Source organism: Gossypium hirsutum, chromosome D06 (genome assembly GCF_007990345.1).
Source record: "Gossypium hirsutum isolate 1008001.06 chromosome D06, Gossypium_hirsutum_v2.1, whole genome shotgun sequence".
Lineage (NCBI taxonomy): Eukaryota > Viridiplantae > Streptophyta > Magnoliopsida > Malvales > Malvaceae > Gossypium > Gossypium hirsutum.
In genome coordinates, this window is record NC_053442.1 from 62659056 (window position 1) to 62671495 (window position 12440).

The window sequence follows — 12440 nt, forward strand, 5'->3', positions numbered from 1 at the left end:
CATTATGCAAATACAATCTTTAAAATATTTTATATTTACTTTAATTATATAAAATTAAATTAAATTAAATTTATATTAATTCAGATTAAAATATCAGATTTAATATTTGAAAAACTGATGAAAAAATATTTTTTACTTATATAAATTTAAATCAGGACCAATTCATTTAAATTTGAAATTTTTAATTTTTCTATATTTTCAAATTTACAAAATATTTTTAATAAAAATAATGAAATTGAAATCATGTTTGGAAGTCACATAGATTTATTTTCTCCAAGTTGATGTTTGACAAGTAAAAGTTCTAATGGTTTATGTACTATTTATTTCCATGTCTTTGTTAGGCGAGTCTGTACCGCACAAGGAAAACATGTAGTAAAAGGATCATGGAATTCCTGTTCCATACTAATTATATCTATAAAATTTTTGACCAACATTTTCTTTTCTACTTTTTCTAGAAAATTAGGATGGTAGCTCTGTTTATAATAGATTAAGAATTTTATGCATGATTTAAGTTTTTATTATTGAATGATTTTGTGATATTGATTTTGTATGAAATTTTTAACATTTTGAGGAGTAATAATTTTTGAAGGTTGATTGATGCAAATCCTTGAACAAATTAGGATTTAATATAATATTTATTTTTTGAATATTGATTAGAAATTATAGTTCTTAGTATGATTATTGTTAATATCTTAGTGTCTCAATTTTCTCTTGTTTTCCCCTCCCAAACGAAGAAACCCCTTACTTTTCCTTACCCGTGCCACTTCTCAAAACGATAAGGACCCACCACCTCAAATGACACCTTCTTTTCCTCCACCGCCGCAAGGAGATAAACTCCTTCCTTTCCTCATCTCAATTTCAATAGGCAGTAGCAACAGGGGAAGAAGAATAAGAACAGTGAGAAAGCAAGAACTTGAGACAACCCTTTGATGCTTCAATGAAAACAGAAGCAGAAGATGAAAGATGACCGTTGCTACCACGGATAATGTTTTCAATAGCTTGAAAAGCTCTTCTAGAACTCTTTTCCCAAATTACAATCTTCCCTGTTTCTTTTTTTTTTTTGCCCGTCCCTTGTCCCCACAAATTTATATCCCTTTGGCTGCTCATGTTTAATGTGGCCAGTTAACTGGGCACGTCACCTGTTCCGTTAGGCCTGTAATGAACAATATTAGTGGGTGATTGATTTGTCACTTTTCGATAACATTAGTGACTATTTTGTTATTTTTGTAAAGTTTAGAGATTGATTTGTTATTAATCAAAGCTGAGTGACTGTTCGTGTATTTTACCTAAAAAAATATTAGTTAAATATTGATTTTAGGATAAACTATCAAAATAGTCATTTTTGTTTATCTTAGATTACATTTTAGTTACTTATGTTTAAAATTTTACATTTTAGTTACGTACATTAACATGTTGTAATAGTTTAGTCATTGAACCATTAATTTTCATTAACGATGTAACAATAAGCTAATATGGCATGTTAAATCATCATTTCAAACAAAAATTTTTGGTTAAATTATACAATTAGTCCCCATACTCTTTCATTTTGAGCAATTTAATTTTTTTCTTCTATGTTCTTTTAAATTTCTTTTTTGTTATTTATTTTTAATTCTCTTATGCTTCTCCCTCTGTTTTCCTCCCTTCTTCATATCTTTTAATGTAGTTTTTCTATGTTTTGCATTTGTTAAAACTTTTTTTATGTTAGGAAAAAAGAAAAGGCGAAAGCTAAAACCAAAATAAAACTTGCTTCACATATTCTCACCCAACAATTACAAACCCTCATCGTCCATCATCGCTTTAACGAACCAATTTGGATCTCTCAGTGACCTAGTCCACAAGCTCACCTCACTTGAAGACCTCACCAGTCGTGACTTATGATAGTCCACCCCTAACAAAGTTTCTTGAGCCCGTTCCGTTAGCCTCCTAACCAACACTAATGACCACCTTATCTATCTTACCTACAACACTCTCGCCCTCTCGAAACTATGTTGTTTCACGGATTCTTCAAACGAACTCTACACTCTCAATGATTAAAACCACCACCATATGAAACTTACCCTCAACACCTAAACCAATTTGGTTCCATGCCCCCTTTCTCTCTTTGGTTTATCCATGCTCGACTTCCAATCAAGCTTGCTTGGGAATATCCAAGAAAGTTTAGAAGATAAAAGAAAACAAAAGGAATAATCTGCACGATTTTGTAAAAGTTTGGAAACTAAAACAAAATTGTTTTGAATATAAGCAATTCAATTTATGTTTAGATTTGATTAAGGATATGGTTTTTTATTGATTAGTTAGATCCAATTTTAGTTTCAAAACTAGGTAATATTCAAATCAAGATTTGATTAAGAATGATTGATATTAAGTTTTGAGTGAAATTCAATTTAGGAATTATGTTAAAGAAACAAGTACTTGGTTTATTTGGTGGACAAAGATTATGCTGTTGCAATGAAGAATATGAGAACAAGAAAAGGAAAATAAAGAAAAAAATTAAATTGTTCAAAAAATAAAAGTATAGGGACTAGTTTTAACAAACTGAAAATGTAAAAAAAAACTACGTGAAAAGAAATAGAGAAGGGAGGAAAACAGAAGGAGAAAGAGAAGAGAATGGGAAAAAAAGAAAAAAAAAGGAAAGTTCAAAGAGCATAAAAGAAAAAAATTAAATTGCTATAAAAAATAGGGTCTAATTGTAGAATTTAACCTAAAATTTTCGTATGAAATGATGATTTAACGTGCCCGACAGCTTACCGCTACACCATTAACAACAATTAATACTCAATGACTAAAATGTTACAATGTGATAATGTAAGTAACTAAAACGTAACATTTCAAATATAAATTACTAAAATGTAACTTGAAACAAACAAAAATTGATTATTTTGATAGTTTACCCTTGATTTTATGAAAACTTTTATGTGTTTAAGGTTTAGATTTATTTACTCCTAATATTTAATAGAAATGAAGAAATAATTTAAAAATAACTTGTGAGATAAAGCAACAAACAAAAAGAGTGAATATACTCAAAGTAAGAAACAAACCAATTATGAAAAATATTTAGTTTTTATTTTAGTTGTTTTGTAAAAAGTCTAATATTTAACCATGTTATACATTGATTATAAAATGCTTTATACATTAATTTATATCAGTTTTAAATTTTAATTTCTCAAAAATTAATCCCACAATTTATTTCATCGTCTAAACTAGTTGTTGGCAAATATTAAACCAAATTAACAAACCAGGAAGTCGAGTTGAATAGCTTGAGGCATGTTGGATCCTGTCCTTAAGGATATTTCGCTATAGAACATATCCCTAAGATTCAACGAGCTCTTTCATTTTAAAATGGAAACATGAATTAATAATAAACCAGAATAGAAAAATACTCAACAATCTCAAAAGGGGGGAAAGGATGAGTAAGAGAAGAAGAAAAAAGTTTCTTGAGGTGTGTTTAGAGTGAAAATGAGCCATAGTACTTATAAGACTTTTACTGGCTAAAAATATCAATGATAAGTTGACAGACTTAGCTAAAAATAGTTTGAAAATGGTTTAGCGAATCTAGACTGGGCTAAATATAGTTCAATCAATTAAGTTATTTTTAGATTTAAAAAAATATAAGTGCTACTAGTTAAGTAATTTGCTTCTCTTGGACTCTAAAAGAATTAGTAAAAAAATAATTCCAAAAACAAAAGAGATTGGAAGCCGTGATATATCATGTGTAGGGAAATCCATCAAGTTACACTACAGTGGTCATTTAGGCCTAGTTCTCATGCACGTGAGTCCACCCTTTTAACTTGGTTCTTACTAGCCTGATGAAATATAATGACTTATAAATAAGGTCTCAAGGCTTTTCTTTAGGAATGTGAGATTTTTTTTGGAATATCTCAAATTTTCCAACAATCCCTCGTATATTTCAAAAGAATTAAGGATAAAATTTTATTGAGTACCTTTTATCTAGATGTAATGCATTGAATATGGTGTCTTTGAATTATAAACCAGAATTAGAAAGAATGAGACATTATTTATAGAATAATTGGTGAAACATAAAGTTTCTATGAACCAAGAAATACCCATCAATCACATTATACATATACTACTTATTATTTAACACGGTTGTGCGATAATAGGCCATGCGCATGCCTAGTTTTCATGAGTGCTCTAAAGACTTCGCCATAAATCTCATAGAAGTGGATTTATTTTACACTCATATAGGTCAATCCATCAAGTGTATTTTGTGTTGGAGAATAAAACGTGAGAGAAATAAAAAAAATGTAGAAAAGTTGCTCTCTTATTAATGAAGTCTGAATGAGTAAAAACAAAGAATAAATGCCTATATTTATAGGCTTACATGGAAACTAACTTAACATAAAAATAGCTAACAAATTATTTGGTCAAAATAAAAAATTTGAAACTACCAAGATACTACTAAGATTTTCTAAACATCCCACTAATATGTTATTTTGAATTATTCTCAACACTCCCCCTTAATTCAAAGTTGCATACATCAAGTAAACTTCTAAAATAGCAAAACTTCTCTTTTGATAATGCTTTTGTTAACATATCTGCCAGCTGCTATGAAATGTTGGATTCTTTGTCATGGAGATAGTGGATTTGTTGTACCCTTTCTCACTTTTCATGTACCCTTTCTTCTAAAAATACCCATCGATCTTGTTGTACCATGCTCGAGGGGCCTGCTTCAATCCGTACAACGCCTTTTCAGCTTGTAAACCTTTGTTTCATTTCCCTTCTCTATGTAACCTTCTGGTTGTGTTACATAAACTTCTTCCTGTAGATCTCCATTGAGTAACGCTAATTTGACATCAAATTGGTAAATAGGCCATTGCAATTGTGCAGCCATTGCAAAAACAAGCCTCACTATTTTGAACCGAGCTACTGGAGAGAAAGTTTCTTCGAAATCAATACCATATTGCTGTGCATAACTTTTCGCTACAAGACGAGCTTTGTGCTTTTGGATGCTTCTATCTGCACCAAATTTTGTTTTGAACGCCCACTTCAAACCAATTGTATTTTTATCTTCCGGCCAGTCGACCATCTCCCAAGTTTCATTCTTTTCAATGGATTGTATCTCCTCCATCATTGCCTTTTTCCATTCTTAATTATCAGCAGCTTCTTCATAATACAAAGGATCTAAAACGGCTAGAGCAAATTGACAGGATGCATAAGTGTCATTAGCATATTTCGGATTCGGCTTTTTGACCCTTGTTGATCTCCTTGTGGAATTGGCTCGTCAGAAGATTCTTCAAGTGTTGTAGATGCTGCTGGTGCAGGCTCCTCTTTTTTATCTATAGAATCTTTAATGGGAAAAGAGATCTCCTGTTGTACCTGCCCTACAGTCATATCCCAGCTTGCATTTTCATCAAACACTACATCTCTTCTACTTGTAAATTTTCCACTATGAGGGTTCTACAATCTATATGCTTTGGATTGAGTACAATAACCAATGAAAATGCATTTTTTAGAATTTTCATCAAGCTTTTTACAAGCATGAGAATTTACCAAAGCATATGCAACACACCCAAAAAATTCTTAAATGACTTACATTGGGTTTCCTACCACACCAAGCTTCATATGGAGTTTTGTTCATGACAGCCCTTGATGGTGAGAGATTCAGTAGATAGACAGATGTTGCCATAGCTTCCGCCCAAAACTGATTTGAGAGTCCCTTCGCTTGTAACATGCTTCTCGCCATCTCCACAACAGTTTGGTTCTTCCGCTCAGCAACACCGTTTTGCTCAGGAGTGTAAGGAATTGTTAACTCCCTATGGATGCCAGTGTCCTCACAAAATAGATTGAATTCTTTAGACAAGAACTCTCCACCTCGATTTGTACGAAGAACTTTGATATGACATCCACTTTGATTCTCCACCATAACCTTGAATTTTTGGAATTTTTAAAAGTTTCTGACTTGTTTTCCAAAAAATATACCCAACTCATGCAACTATAATCATCAGTGAACAACAAGAAGTAACGGCTCCCACCCAAGGACTCGGTTTGCATAGGACCACATAGATCAGCATGATTTAATTCTAAGCATTCAGTAGCTCTCTATGCTTTTCCAACAGAAAATGGCTTCCTAGTTTGCTTTCCATAAATGCACCCCTCACATAAATCAAGAGAGCCAATTTTCAGTAGTCCAAGAACCATACCTTTGTTACTCAGTAATTTTAGGCCTTTAATATAGAGATGACTATACCTCAAATGCCATAGCTTTGAGTCATCCTTTGTACTTGCAGCAAGAACAAAGTTCTCCATGTTTGAAACATCCAACGGGAACATCTTGTTTGGTGTCATGTTAACATGGACTTGTTTGCTTGATTTTTTTATTTTTGATGATACATGCATCATCATCAAATACGACAGCATATCCACCAGGCATTAGTTGTCCAACGCTCAATAAATTGTATCCTAAATCAGGAACAAACTAAACATTGTCCAACATTTTTCCTTCTCCATGGCTAGTAACGATTTCCACAGTGCCTTCTCCTTCAACTCGCATCTCCCTTTTGTTCCCAAGCTGTACCTTTATCTTTTGTGACTCGTCAAGCTCCTTGAACAAGGATTTGGTACCCATCATGTGATTCGAACAACCGCTGTCTACAAACCACTAATCACTTGGCTAATGGTTAGTACCAATACAAGCCATAAAAAGCTTGTTTCCTTCCTCACTTTCTGATGCAAAATTCATTTTTTGATCTTTATACCAGCAATCAGCTTTTACATGCCCATATCTATTGCAATGGTAACATTGAATGCCATTTTTTGTGTTACCTTGCTCATTCGATTGCCTTTGTCCATCATACCTCCCTCTGCCTCTGCTTCTGTCATAACCACAGCTACGACCTCTATGAAATCCTCCTCTTCCTCGACCTCTATTTGTTGAATGGTTATTGTCACTTTTCACTTGAAATGCCTTCTCTTCACTCTTCTCTTCACTCCTTTCTGCTGATCTATTGATTCTCGCATCACGAGATTGAAGAGATCCCATCAGTTCATCAACGGAAAGAACTGACAGATCTTTGGACTCTTCTATAGCAGCCACAACATGATCAAATTTTATCGTCAAGCTTCGCAAGACTTTCGCTACAATTGTCTCGTTTAAAATTTTTCACCATAGGAGTGTAATTGACTGACTATTGTCTTTGTTCGTGATAAAAAATAGCAATTAATTCACCATTCTTCATCATCAAGGTCTCAAAATCACATCGTAGTGATTGTAATTTCACTACTATGATTTTTGAATCACCTTGATACTCTTTCTACAAGATTGACCATGCTTCATTCGATGTGGTTGCTGCTACAATTCGAGAGTAAATAGAGTCTTAAACTGCTTGCTAGAAAATGAACAATGCCTTAGCATCATTTTTCCTGACTTCTTTCAACCTCCTATCTTCTTCTTCATCAGATTCAAGTATGTCAATGAACCCGTACTCCACCAAGTCCCATATCTCTTACGATCTGAGCAATGTCCTCACCTTGATGCTCTACCACTCATATTTCTCACCATTAAAAATGGGTATGAGTGGTTGAGAGGAAGAAAAACCAGCTGATGCCATTCCAAAAACACTCACTCTCTTCTCTCGTGTTTCCCAAAGACCCCAAACTAAGTGTTTCTCTCAAATCCCTTATGGACCCAAACCTCACTTTAACTCAATTGCCTAAAGGATCCAACCTGGCTTCGATGCCAAATTTGTTGGAGAATAAAACGTGAGAGAGATAAAAAAAATACGTAGAAAAGGTGCTTTCCTATTAATGAATCCTGAATGAGTAAAAACAAAGAATAAATGCCTATATTTATAGGCTTACATGGAAACTAACTTAACATAAAAATAGTTAACAAATTATTTGGTCAAACTAAAAAATCTGAAACTGCCAAGATACTACTAAGATTTTCTAAACATCCCACTAATATGTTATTTTGAATTGTTCTCAACATTTTGTTGATCAATACACCACCTATAAAGGATATGTGTTTGATTAAAAAAATTTACTCATCCTTACATTCTTTGTAATTTTAGCACTACTTACACCATATGATGGACATAATTTTTATATTGCTGAACAAATCAACTGATGACTTTATTATTACCCGTATGAACCTAATTCATGGCAGCCTTTCAAATATATTGACTTTGATTTTGAGACTTGCTTACAATTGAATATCTAATACAATCTCACTAAAATAGTAATACCATAAGAACAATACAATATAATAACACATGAAGTAAATATGGAATCTTGACAACTCAACCAATAGAATCATGATCCAAGGGATTGCTTTGGGAAATTTTGAACCAAATCAATCACCAACATTTGTATTCCCAAGCAATATGATCTTCCACAATGGGATAGATATTCACCATACAATTAAAATATCCCAAATATAAGGTTTAATAAATTGCCAACACTTGAATATGAAAACTATCCTCACATAAATTTGGTGGGTAAAAGCGTGCGTACATAATTATTATGTACCTAGTTTGTCATCACAATCAGATATTGGAAGACTAAGCATAATTGATGAATAAAACACTAGGTAGGTTCGCAGGAAAGAGAGGTGGTGTACTTGACAGTCTTAAGTACCAAGTCTTTCTTAGCAAGAATTGTTCCTAGACATGCACTTTCATACTATTACACTTATTTCCAGCAATCAACTATGGACTTGTCACAAAACTATCTCAGGATGTTACATATTCCTTAAAGGTTCAACTTGTTTGGTGTTTTGATCAAGTAAGTTCATATGGTATTTGTTTATATAGGTTGTTTTGTATTTGATTTGTAATTATATATGAGTTTGGTTGTGAATTGGCTCAAAAGGCTAGAATTTGACTAAATTGAGAAAAATGTTTACATGTGTTAAAGATGCCCATGTGAACTTAGTAAATGTTAGGATACGATTGGCATGCCAATAAGTCTGTGCACGCTTGTACGAGATTGATTACAGATGTTACCGAGGTTTGACATTTGTTGCAGATTCTCAAATATATGTGACACAAGGTTAGCTCAAACGAGTAACCTGATGTTGTCATAAAGGTTTAGCCTAGATAGGTAACTTGACATGTTTATAAATTCAGCTTGGACGAGCAATTGATGTGATGTATATGCATGTTTATCCAAGTCCTTTTACTATTGTTCATCAGGTGAAACAATTTATTTGAAATAAGAAATTGAAACAAGATATAATGATCTTGATGTTCATATGGAGAAGTATTGAATCGAGCTTGAACAGTGTATTGGAATATTGACTTTGACATGTATGCAATTGTATGATCCCTTGATTGAATAAGTTTTGACTTTGTTAATTAAAATGACATGAATTGGCGATGTGATTGTGGTATCATATGGTTAAGTTACAAGTTAAAACTCACATTGTTGATGTTTGATTTGCCTTGTCTAGCAAAACCATGCCAAGTTATAGTAGCTTATTGTATTTAGATAAAAGATAAGGTAAGTTTTTTTTAATACCTATGAACGTACTAAGCATTTTATATGCTACCTAGTTGTTTTTCCTTTTTTTTCTGTAGATTGTCACCTTGTGGAGCTCATCAAGCTGGATCGTTTTGAAGCTCACACTATTATCGTATCAATAGTCATCTGAACATTTTGTTTCTAGGGTTGTAACATGTATATAAGTGTTTGGATGTATACTTTACTGTATAAAAGTCTTAACGAGTTGGTAACTTGTGATGAATATGATGATAATATTGGATGTTGATCATGGTATGTGAAGTAGTTAAGTTATTGCCTAGTTGAAATAATATATTTTGTTTGACATGTTTGAAATATGTAATGGTTGATATGTTTTATGTTTAAGGCCTACACGCCATTAATGTATAAAACGACTATTAGTGTATGAAGTGAAGGTGATATGACATGTTTCAAAAGGATATGTCATAAGTAAGGTTTGATAATTACATGACTTGATTGTTAGATTGTAATGGCATTGAGATGGTTAAGTTTAATTGATGAATAAGTGTTGAATACCTTGTTAAGATGTTAAATTTGAATATTTGAGTTTGTTTAGCATGATTTGGTAAGTTATGAATTAAGAAATGTGATTATTTGTGAATATATTGAATGGTTGTTGTTGGAAACTATGAAATAGGTACCAAATGATTCATTTTTACCAAAAATAGGGTCCACGTCCCAGCACCAACCTCCATTGTTGCAACGTCGGCCCACAATAAGTGATGTCGCTACGTCGAGTGGCCTAAAGTCGTGACGTGACATACTATTTTGGTGATGCCATGACGTGGAAGAGATGACATCACGATGTCACCCTAAACTTTTAAAACTTTTCAATTTGGTCCTATTTCATGCTCGAGTTGATAAAAGAGCTTTTGTAAGCTCGATTAAGACTTGGAGTTGATTGTTTAATATAATTTTGAATGTGATTAACTCTTGTTTGCATGTATAAATAATTATATGTTGTCTAGTTGATTGTGGTTGCTCTAACAATGAATGTAGCATTCCGTAGCTCGAACCTGACGATTAGGTCAAGCGAGGGGTGTTGCAACCTTAGTCTCAGAACTTGGGTTTGGCCCAACCCATATTAAAGGTAAATATAATATTAACCAAGTCTAAGGTAAATTCACATTATTTTATTAAGAATTGCATTTTATTAAACTTTAACTTAAGGCCCACTAATCTTCCAATAATAATACATAAAATCATGGATTCATGCTTCATTCAAACAATTCATCATAGAAATAGCATAGTTTACATGCGATCTTTTTTTCAAAATCAAATCAATTAGCATTTCAGAAATATTTAGATCTCACCCTTTTTTTTATACATATTAGTGATGCATAAAAATCTTGAACAATATAAATATTATAGCATCGGGATACGGGCAGTAAGATGATAGTAAAAGTAGGCACATGGTATGTTTATGGGAACATGACATACGGTGTGGATACCATCTCAGTACAAAAATATCCTTAAGATTGTTAACAAATATTGCATCAAATTAACAGACCAAGAATACGAGTTGAATAGATTAAGACGTGTTGGACATTGTCCTTAAGGATATTTCGTTGTAGCATATCCCCCAAGATTTCAAAAGCTCTTCTATTATAAAACGAGAACAAAAGTCAATAATAGATCACAATAGAAAAAAATACTCAACAATCTCTTAAAGATGGAAAGGATGAGTGAGAGGAGAAGAAAATAGTTCTTGAAGTGCATTTAGAATGAAAGTGAGTCATGATATTTATAGGACATCTATTGGCTACAAATACCAAAAGTATTTGAATTGACTTAGCTAAAAATAGTTTGAAATGATTTGATGACCTAATCTAATTTATACATGTCATTCAATTTTCTATAATTCAAATGACCTAATCTATAATGCCACAAACAAAAAGATTCAACCATATAAGCAGAAATAGTATTTTTATTCTTATTAATAATATTGAGTTTGAACATGCTCTCATACATATACCCTTTCCCCACAAAAATTCCTCCCTTAGACAAAATAAACTTATCTGCCTCAAAAACAAGTTTGAAACCAAACTTATTCAACAAACTTCCAGACACTAAATTCTTCCTAACTTCTGGTACATAATATACATCATTTAAGATTAAAACCTTTCCAGAAGTGAATTGTAGTTCACCAGACCCTTTGCCTTTAATTGCTGCGGTGGAAGAATTTCCCATGTACAAGACATTGTCATTTTCACATTGTGTGAACTTTGTGAACATGCTTTTGTCTTTGCACACATGTTTGGTTGCTCCGGTATCAATCCACCATGTATTATCATCTTGTGCCATATTAATTTCAGATATCATTGCAACGAACTTTTCGTTATTATCAGCCTTATAAGATGATTTCTTCTTTAGAAATCGACATTCATTCTTGAAATGTCCCGGCTTTCCACAATGATAGCATGAGCTCTTTTGTTTCTTTTTGAACTTAGGTGCTCTATCAGTCTGTTTGAACTTTCTCTTGAATGGTTTAGTAGTTTGTACTTCCTCCGTAACATGTACTTTGGCATTTTCAGAATTTAGGTTCTGATCTTGTTTTCTATACTCTTCTTCAATACGGAGATGATTTGCCAAAGCCTCAAGAGATATTTCCTCTTTCTTATGTTTTAGACTTCTTTTAAAGTCTTTCCAAGATGAAGGAAGTTTGTCTATTATGGAGGATACCACAATCATTTCATCCATTTTCATATCATATTGCTTAAATTGATTCAGCATCTTTTCAATATCACGAAATTGTTCCATAACAGAATGACCATCAACCATTTGATAATTATTGAAACGACTGACAAGAAACTTCTTACTTGTAACATCTTCGGTCATGTATCTTGCCTCCAATTTGTCCCATAATTCTTTAGCAGTGACCTCGTTTTGGTAAGTGTCGAACAAACCATCGGATAAACCATTCAATATATGGCCCATGCACATGTAGTCAGCATTGTCCC

General features: G+C 32.7%; 1 long non-coding RNA gene across 1 annotated transcript; it reads right to left on the reverse strand.

The window, feature by feature from the left end:
• Window positions 1–622: 622 nt before the first annotated feature.
• LOC121218624 (uncharacterized) lies at window positions 623–3418 on the reverse strand. Its single transcript, XR_005915109.1, has 2 exons — window positions 3237–3418; window positions 623–1153 (listed from the first exon to the last, which is right to left on the reverse strand). It is a non-coding gene; the product is annotated as an uncharacterized lncRNA (long non-coding RNA).
• Between the last annotated feature and the right edge of the window lie 9022 nt (window positions 3419–12440).